Raw genomic sequence first — 10,237 nt, forward strand, 5'->3', positions numbered from 1 at the left:
TAATACAATTAACCCCAAAATTAATTCTAATTAATTTCTGGCTAACTATTAATTAAACCTTATGATTTCTAATTAATATATAAATCTTTTAACATATTAATAAATCATTTATATTAATTTATTAATCTTATAATAAATTAATATCTCTCATTTCATAATTTCCTTGTCCAGTTGCTAGGTTTGAGGGCAACCCAAAAGGACTGTGCTGCTATCAATTCAAGTACATACCAATTATAGTTATGGGCTTAGACACCTAATCCAACAGTTTATCCATTCCTTTTACCATTAGAGGGATAAAAGCGATATTTGTGGGCCCTAGATGATTTAGTGATGACAAACCTAAGTGCTTGGCCAAGCCTGGACTAATTTGATTTGTTCAATTAGTCAGTCCTTGTAAATCGGAAATCGAGAAACATCAGATGGATAGAGAGAATGATTATAATCCATGTCTCATGTCCATACGATATCTAGAATGGAGGAATATATGATCCCTTATCTAATGGACATGTCATTGACTGGGTCAGAGTTCGACATTGGTTTTTAAGAGCTATGATTGCTTGTCGGGATTTTGGAGTCGTACTTGCAATAATAGTTATTAGACTTATCTAAGTGGGAGACTGTTGGATTAGGTGTCTAAGCCCATAACTATAATTGGTATGTACTTAACCCGAGAGTAGCATGGTCCATTTCGGGTTGCATATCACCAGGACAATTTGATAGGATGGACTTTTGAGAAGAGGTTAGTTATGATTTATTAATATATTATAAGTTATAATATATTAATATGAAATCATATGATTTAATTAGTATTGATCAAGAATTAATTTGGAATTAATTCAGTGATCAAAAGAGATTAATTAAATTAATGGGGACTAATTATGGTAATTAGTGAAACATATGGATTGGGCTATTGATCCATGTTGGACTAAGTTTATGTAAGGATCCATAAAGAGTTAGCCCACATGAACCATGGATCATAAACCCATGTGTATGGATTAGGGTTTACTCATGACCTTTGGAATCCTACACTATATATATGTTATTCATACCCTAAAATCGGCCAGATGTGTTCATAGGAGCCGATTTTGAAGCTAGTAACCTTTCTATCAAGTTCTCGTTTGTCCAAGGTGTGTTGTGAACCGTTTGAGGCATCACAATTGGGGTGCTAAGTTCTTAAAGGCCAAAACTACAAGCTACAACAAAGAGGTAATTCTATAACTCACTTTTATGTTGTTTATGTCAATTGTATGCTAGTTGTAGGCTTTATGCTTTGGAAAAAATATTGCATGTATAATTAGAGAAAACATAGATCCAAAGCATTTAGGGTTGTATGTGCACCATAGGATGTTGTAATATATAAATCCCAACAGCTACCGGTTGAAAGAGACCGAAAGGGAGGCCAACACCCAGATATGTTAGGCAGTTACCGGTTGAAAGATACCGAATGGGAGGCCAGCACCCAGATATTCTAGGCATTATGTGATTATATGGTATGTGGTATGATGGGGGAACTCACTAAGCTTTGTGCTTACAGTTTTTGGTTTTTGTTTCAGGTCCTTGTTCTTCGAAGGGAAAGGAGCCGGCACGATAGCAACGCATGACACACACGATTTTCTGCATAGGAGATTCTTGGGATTTGTACTCTGACATTATTACTATTTGATGACATGCTTTTGAGACATATGATCCATGGTTTTATGAAATAATATAATTCGAAGTTGTTTTCTATAAATTGTTTTATGAATCGTTAAATCAAAAATGAAATTTTTGGTCGTGAATTTTGGGATGTTACAAGTTGGTATCAGAGCCTTGGTTTGAGGGATTCGGGCACACTCTTGGGTGTGTCTGAACTCAAACTGAGGACTTGGTATGAAAATTTTCAAAAGAAAATCATTTTTATAAAAAGAATTTGAAAAGAGACAAGAGTTTTAAGAAAGAACAAGGTATGTGATGCGTGCAATCGGCCGAGCTCAAGTAAGTTTTCCCCAAGATACCCATACATGTTTGTTTTGATATATGATATGATTATGAGAACTGCATGCTAGATTAGGGATGAGGATCTAGGAAGGATTCCTTATATGCCTGTTATATGTATGAGAACTGCATGCTCGATTAGGGCTAAGGATCTAGGAAGATGCCTTATGTGTATGCTATATGTGCTTATTGAATTTCATTAGTCAGCGATATGATGGCCTGAATAGGATATGCTAGGTTTTATTACTCAATGCTCGAATGCTGCTTGCTCCGTGCTTTTAGAAGTTCTAGTTATCTTTAACTAACTAGTAAACGAATACGTTAAGTTACATAATGAGAGGACTAAATAATTTCAGAAGGTTAGGTCTAGCCCTATTTTGCAGCTCTTGTTTGAGTCCAACCGTTGTAGGGTAGGACCTCTCATTGGAAGAATTATCTGGTCTTAGTGATGTGTAATGGTATTCACAAGCTAGTTAAGTAAAGGTAGCAGGGATTTGTTATGCAGTTGATGGCAGAGAGTAGGTCGGAGAGTTACCCTAGGGTAAGCCTAGGATGAGATTAGTGCAGTAAGCAGTAGTAGTAGAAGGGACTTGGTGAAGTCAAGGAAATCCTTGAGGAAAGTGCGGATACATGTGGAAGGTAGTATGGGCCCGTTCTACTGAAAGCATAGGATCCATACTCGAGTCAAGGAGGGATAAGATAGAACTAGGGAACTTGTAGAGTGTGTGAGACCTCTCAAGGTTATGTATGACCCTGACGATTATGTGTTTTGTTTCAGAATGGTGGTGACACGTCACAGAGCAGGAGGATCAGGGTCTAGGTCAGGATCAGGTTCAGGTTTGGGTGCAGGTTCCGAGCCGGTTGATGACGGACTACGCGAGTTCATCGTGTCTGAGATTACGAGAGGCATCCTTGAAGCGACACCGGTGATTTTCGGGTCGATCAAGGAAGGGATCATCGAGCTGATGGAGGAGCGTCTCAGGGCGTTCAGGAGCAACATGGCATCTGGCCAGTCAGGGACACACACACACTCTCCTTCAAGGATTTCAGGGGATGTGGTGCGCCAGACTTCCACGGGGTGAAGGACCCCATTGTGGCCAGGAGGTGGATTGCATATATGGAGTCTGCTCAGTTGACGAGCTTTTTCCTTGAGGGGTCGAAGGTCTGGTATGCTACAGGATGTTTGAGGGACCGAGCTCGAGATTGGTGGGAGGCGGTCAGTGATTCGTTGGGAGCCCTAACCATTGAGGCTATGACCTGGTCGGACTTTGTGACCAGGAGTTTCTTGGGTCCCCGAAATCTTCCTCATAAATCAAGAGTTTCTTGGGTTTGGTGGGGTACTATCGGAGATTTATTTAGGACTTCTCAAAGATCGTAGTACCCCTTACTCGTCTGACGAGGAAGCGAGTGGATTTCCAGTGGGGCCCTGAGCAGCAAGTTGCTTTTGAGATGCTACATCAGATGTTATGTGAGGCCGCGGTGTTGACCTTTCTAGAGGGCATGGAGGATTTCGTGGTATTTTGTGATGCATCCATATCTGGTTTGGGGGCATTCCTCGTGCAGAGGGGACGAGTGATTACTTATGCTTCACGGCAGCTAAAGCCGCATGAGGTGCAATATCCTACTCATGACCTGGAGTTGGGGGCAGTGGTGTTTTTGCTCAAGATTTGGAGACATTATCGTTATGGGGTCCGTTGTACCGTTTACACAGATCACAAGAGTTTGCGATATCTTATGGACCAGCTGAACCTGAACATGAGGCAATGCAGGTGGCTGGATGTGGTCAAGGGTTATGATTGCGATATCCTTTACCATCCGGGTAAAGCGAATGTGGTAGCGGATGCCTTGATCTGCAAGTCGGTTGGATCTTCGGTGGGGGAGATGTGTATGAGGATATCCGTTGATCCTCCACTTTTTGGGTTTGATCAGAGAGGCACAGGCCTAGGGAGTTAGGGAGGAGAAGTGGAAACAGGAGATGATCAAGGGCGAGATCAACAGATTTGTCACCGATAGTCGAGGGTTGTTGACACAGTGTGTTTGGGTTTGGGTTTGGGTTCCAGTTTTTGGTGGGATAAGGCAGATAGTGTTGGAGGATGCTCATAAGTCTCACTTTTATATACACCCGGGAGCCACCAAGATGTATCGGGATTTGAGGTTGAGTTACTGGTGGCCGTGTATGAAGAGGGAGATAGACTGGTACGTTGAGAGATTTAGGTTCATTTGAGACCATGTTAATTTTGTGAGACCGTGAGACGCAATCTAAAAATAATTTTAAAATGCTAAATAAAAGGAAAAATACGAAAATTCTTTTTTTAATTATTATTTTCGTCATTTTCTTTACCTAAAAAAAAATTAAAACAAAAATTACAATTTTTTTTGAAAAATACGTGAAATATTCTAATAGAATATTACACTGTAAATATTCTAATGTAATTTTTAAAATTTTAGAATATTCTAGTATTCTAGTAGATTTGTCAGAGATGTAAAATATTATAATATAATATTCTCCTAGAATATTGTAATATTCTACTAGAATATTTCATAGATAATTTAAAAAAAATGGTAATTTTATTTTTTATTTTTTTGGATAAAAACAATGACGAAAATAATATTAAAAAAAATTCAAAAATTTTCAATTATTTTGCATTTTAAAAATGTTCTTTTATCTACAAAATAATTGGCTAGGATTGTGTCTCACCGTCTCACAAAATATAGTGGTCTCACATGAATCTTACTATATATATATATATATATATATATATATATATATATATATATATATATATATATATATATATATATATGACGTGTTCGGTACAAAGCGTTTGAGAGCTTCTAGTTTCTAGCGTTTGAAAAAACGCTCCGTTTTAAACGAAAAGTTTCGTTTGACACTACAAGCTTTTAGCGTTTAGTTTAAACAAAAGCTGAAAATCTAAATGCTACTTTTTAGCGTTTAACAAAACGCTATAAGCTACACGCTACAAGCTACCTGCTACCAGCTACTTTTGCCGAACACGCTCATATACTATGTGTGTGTGTGTTAAGATGAATAATAGAAGAGAGTAGAAGGAAACATCGACTTAGACAACCCGACCATCTACACATTTAGCGGTACTGTCCGTACCCATGATGATATAGCTTGCGGTATCGCCTACACCACAAAGGAAACACAGTCTATGCCACTCTAAAAAAAATAAGAATCATAATGGGGTTAAACCAAATTGAATAAAACTAACAAAAACTTATAAAATCTAAATGCTTTTTTACGAATAATCGTAGTGTTAAATGCTTAAATTTGTTTTTATCTTTATGTATAATTTGTCAAAATAATGTTAGTGGGGTAAATATGTCTTTCACTATGAAGTTGAATTTAAAATAAAAAAATAAGAATCAAAATGGAATTTGTAGTTTTAAGTAAAAGACAATTCTTGAGAAAAAGCTAAAAGAGACAGGCTGTATGAAGGGGCAAGTGTTGCCGCACGTATCTTATCATCCATCCCTCTTTTCGTTTCAATTAATTATTTAATGATAAGATCCGTTGCATATTAGTCGTTTTTTTATTTCTATATTATATTTGATGATTTGATATCAGATTTGATTAGTACAGACATGTGCAGACATAAAATAAAACTTATTTATAAAATCACAATCAGACAAGGTGTAGATAGTTGTACTACTAATTTTCAGCCGTTAAACGAAAAGGGAAACCAATGTCTTATTGTTATTTTTTTTCTCTCACTTAAAGGCTAAAGCCAACACGTAAATCGTTTGATTTCATTCAATTTTGGGTAAATCCTTAAGTTGAAGGGATAACGAAACAATAACAAAATATATCTGATATCTACATTTAGATTAAGTTTTTTTTTCCTCTCCTTTTTTTTAGGGTGCATATTAAATTATGCATTTTTAAAAACTCTTAATCTTAGACAAAGTGAAATAGCCATTTTTTTTATGTGTTTACCATAAAGTAGCCATAAAAATGTAAAATAATAATAAAAAAAAACATTATTTTTCGCGGAGGACCATCTACGAAAATGTATGTCAACTGCGATTGATTCTTTTTTTGAAAAACGACATCAGGTTGGAGGCATGACTGCGAAAATCTCTGAGTTGAGTGTGGAAATTTCATGGGTCAAGTTTCAGTTCTGTTGGAACGGTATATAAATAATTTTGTTTTTCCACTTTCCTCATTTTTATACAATATTTTTACTAAACATTATCAAATTCTCTTCGAAGAAAATGGTTAGAAATGATGAAGATCGTTTCCGGTTAGTTATTTAATTTTATCTATGATTTTAATGTTTTAGCCTGAAAATTAGAACCCATAGCATTTGGTAGGATATTTTCCTAGGCATCAATATAATTTAGCAGGTGCACATCTATTAAAAAAAACATAGTTTTTCACAGATGTATATCTACGAAAATCTATGTTTTAGCCGATGTGCATTTGCAAAAATCTAGGTTTTAGTCTTATCCAAGGTTAATGAATATTAAGGCCAACGCCACTACGGTAAAAGATACCATACATCGTGAACATCGTGTTTTGAAATGACAATATATGTAGATATTTTATGTTATATCTTCATAACACATTACGTTTGAAAAGTATGGTGGTTAAAACTTTAAAATATAATGTGTCAATAATTGCAAGAAATGTGTCACAACCTCGGACGGCGGCAAAAACGCCGAGTTGTGTGACGTAGGGATATTAGATCACAGTCATTGAACATACATTGAACACTACAAAAACGATATAAAACATAAATGTCACTTTTATTGATAGATAAAACATTACATCAGGTTATTAGAATTCCTAATAAAAAAAAGTGCCTTAATAGGTAAGCATAACGATAAACGATAGAAGTCTTTCGGTTGCTTCCTCTATCAACTGCTGCTTCCGGGAGTGCATGCTTCCGTCTCACAGTTTCCTAGGAATACATGAGGTTTTAAAAACGTCAACATAATATTTGTGAGCTTACCAGTTTGAGTGTTATATCTTTGAAAATACTTTTTTTGTGTGCATAACATTATTAAGTTATAAAAGTATTTTGATTTATATCTTTAAGATATCTTCTTCGACGGCGTATACTAAATATCACTATTTATACGGGCAGAGTGACGATGACGTATAATAATTATCACTATTTACACGGACAGAGTGATAACGACGTATAATAATTATCGATATTTATATGGATAGAGTAACGACGACGTAAAATTATCACTTAGAATCGACCATCATAACGACTAGGTGTAAGGTTATCCTAGGAACTTTGCTAGTATAACGATTATACATGATATCATTGCTTAAAACTAGACATAGTTTCTACCGCTATATTTTCCTAACGTATTTATCGCATAAACTATTTAATATATCACAAATAATAATATTTTGTAATATCTAAAAAGTAGTTTTATAACATGTATTTCCCCCTATATTTTATAAAACGATAGAAAAAGGGGCTATGAAACTCACCCTTGAAACTTGATACCGCTGGTGTAGGGTAGAATCGTGACCCGGGACTTTAAGATCGCCTAGGAACCGACCAGACTCGAGAATATAATAATAATAACTAAAATATATAATTAATAAAATTTTCTAAGAATTTCTTGAGGAATTTGAAGGAATCCTTGAAGAAAAACGAGAGATTAAGGAATAAATTTGAGTGAGAAGGAAGAGGTTTTGAAACACTTTTTATAGAGCCATCAGGGGGAGTACGCACAACGTACTAAAGTGGTACGCCCAACGTACTCAAAGGTGTGTCTCGTCCAGACACGTGGCGTATTTCTGGTGGTCCGCGTATCCTGTTCTAGAAGCATGTACGACGTGCTATCTTCCTGTACCGGACGCTTTTCACAAAGCTTCAAAAATCAATAACCGTTTTTGACGTTCTTTATATCCACACGTAGCTCTCAACGGGTACTATAACTTTCCTTTAGGTTGTATTGGCTAATTACGACTTTTATTATTAGTCATTATTTTTGAATGATTTAATGATTTTGCAAAAATCATAACTCTCTCATATGGACTCCGATTTTGGCGTTCTTATTACCAAAATTCTTATCTTAACATGTACTATGACTTTCCTTTTGGTGACTTTATCCAAAAGTCAATCATTCTCTTCATAGCCTTGACCTTAATAGTTTTTAACTACGCGACTGATTTTTATATCTTATAAAATTCATATCTCCTTCATACGAACTCGGATTTTTACGAAATTTATATTTTTGGAATCGGGGTGAAACATAATATCAAAATATGTAATTAAATATATATGTTTCGGCACACTAATGTTTACGACTTACAAACGATTTTGTTGAGTTTTCCTATTTTTCTTAATAAGAAACTTTATATTTTGATCATATGTTGATATATAAAGTATTAAGTCTATTATATTTGACGTTGGTCACTTTTCGTAAATAACGATCGGTGCCAAAAGTCGTAATTGTTACATTCTCCCATTGTTTAAGGAATTTCGTCCCCGAAAATCAACTAGGAGTGCTTGATGCGAATGCACTTTTGGGAGAATGTTGAGAGTATACTTTTATTTACTATTAATCATCATTATTATTTAGTTCTACCAAGTGTAAAATGACTCTTTATATTTTTGAACTGATGGTAATGATTAATATTTTATTTAATAAACAATCACCTACCATTTCTAATAGTTGCGATTATTATTTTATCTAATCACCTATCATTAGGGTATTTCCCTCAGATAATAGTGATTTTATTTTATAAACAATCACTTATCATTTACGATAGCCGTGATTGTTATTTTATCTTATAAACAATCACCTATCATTTGAGTACTTCCGTAAGATAATAGTGATTTTATTTTATAAACAATCACCTATCAATTACGATAGTCATGATTATTATTTTATCTTATAAACAATCACCTATCATTAGGGTATTTCCCTCAAAGAATAGTGATTTTATTTTATAAACAATCACCTATCATTTTATAATAGTCGTGATTATTATTTTATTTTATAAACAATCACCTATCATTAGGGCATTTCCCTCAGATAATAGTGATTTTATTTTATAAACAATCACCTATCATTTACGATAGTCGTGATTATTAATCAATTAGTCAATTATTTACTGACTTCTAGAGGGGATAGATTACTTATTAAGACTTTAGTGTAACATCCCAAAATCCAAATAAAATTTTTTCATTTTCACAAAAGAAAATACATCCATAAATTGTTCCAAAATCCATTACACCATAAACATGTTCAATTATCAGAGTAACAATAACAGTAAGTGCGGAAAATAGTGGAGAGTGAATGTTGTGCCATCAAGCCGGACCCTTCCCCTTAGTATCGGAAGTACCTGAAATCACAATACAAATTGTAAGCAAAAGCTTAGTAAGTGTCCCAAATACCACATAACATACAATAGTAAAGTGTCACACAACATACATATGATTGCGATGGGCTACCCCCATAGTTTTTTTCCCAGAAATGCCTTGGGCTACCCCCATGGTCTGACATCCACCTACCATAGGCTACCCCATGGTTTTCCATGCTATGGGTTACCCCCATGGTCTTCCATACAAGTGCCACAGGTTACCCCCGAGGTCTTTCAGTCCAACAAACACATAGACAAGTATCAATCTGCATCTCAAGTAATGGGTCGACATTGGTGCCTTCGACCCATTGATATAGTGAGAAGACTCACCTCAGTCTGCTGGTAAATACTAACTGCTCGGCTACCGATCCGACAAAATCACACTAAATAAACACAGATTACCCTAATTAGAATTAGGTTACAGACTCAAGACATGGGCCAAAACCCTAAGTCCAACTCCTAAACTATGACCCATTTTGTCTAACCCATAATGGGTCTAACCATATTCGTCCCATCGACCATAACGTGCTCCACAAGGCCCAAAAGGCCCAATAATGCCCCCTAAGGTCCATTAGAAAGTTTAAAGGCCCAATCCACTCTAACAGATCAAGGCCTAAAAATCAAATAGGGCCTAAACTACTCAAAAACCCAAAAGCTCACTGGGAGCGTACGTGGGGCGTAATCCATGAACGCACAACGTACTAGCCCGCCATGCAGTACACGCTGCGTACACCTTGGTACGCTTGGCGTACTGCCCAACTTAACCCAAAAAACCATTTGGCTCTTACCCTATGAAGACAATCAATTCCAATACCAGTTCTCGATTAGAATAAGGGTCTTAGGGCATATAGTTGGCAAATTTATGCCTTAACATGACTTATGGGAGCACAATATCCATTTTAG

This window comes from Lactuca virosa, chromosome 8 (assembly GCF_052849685.1).
Source record: "Lactuca virosa cultivar CGN04683 chromosome 8, Lactuca_virosa_CGN04683_v6, whole genome shotgun sequence".
In the NCBI taxonomy this organism is placed as follows: Eukaryota; Viridiplantae; Streptophyta; class Magnoliopsida; order Asterales; family Asteraceae; genus Lactuca; species Lactuca virosa.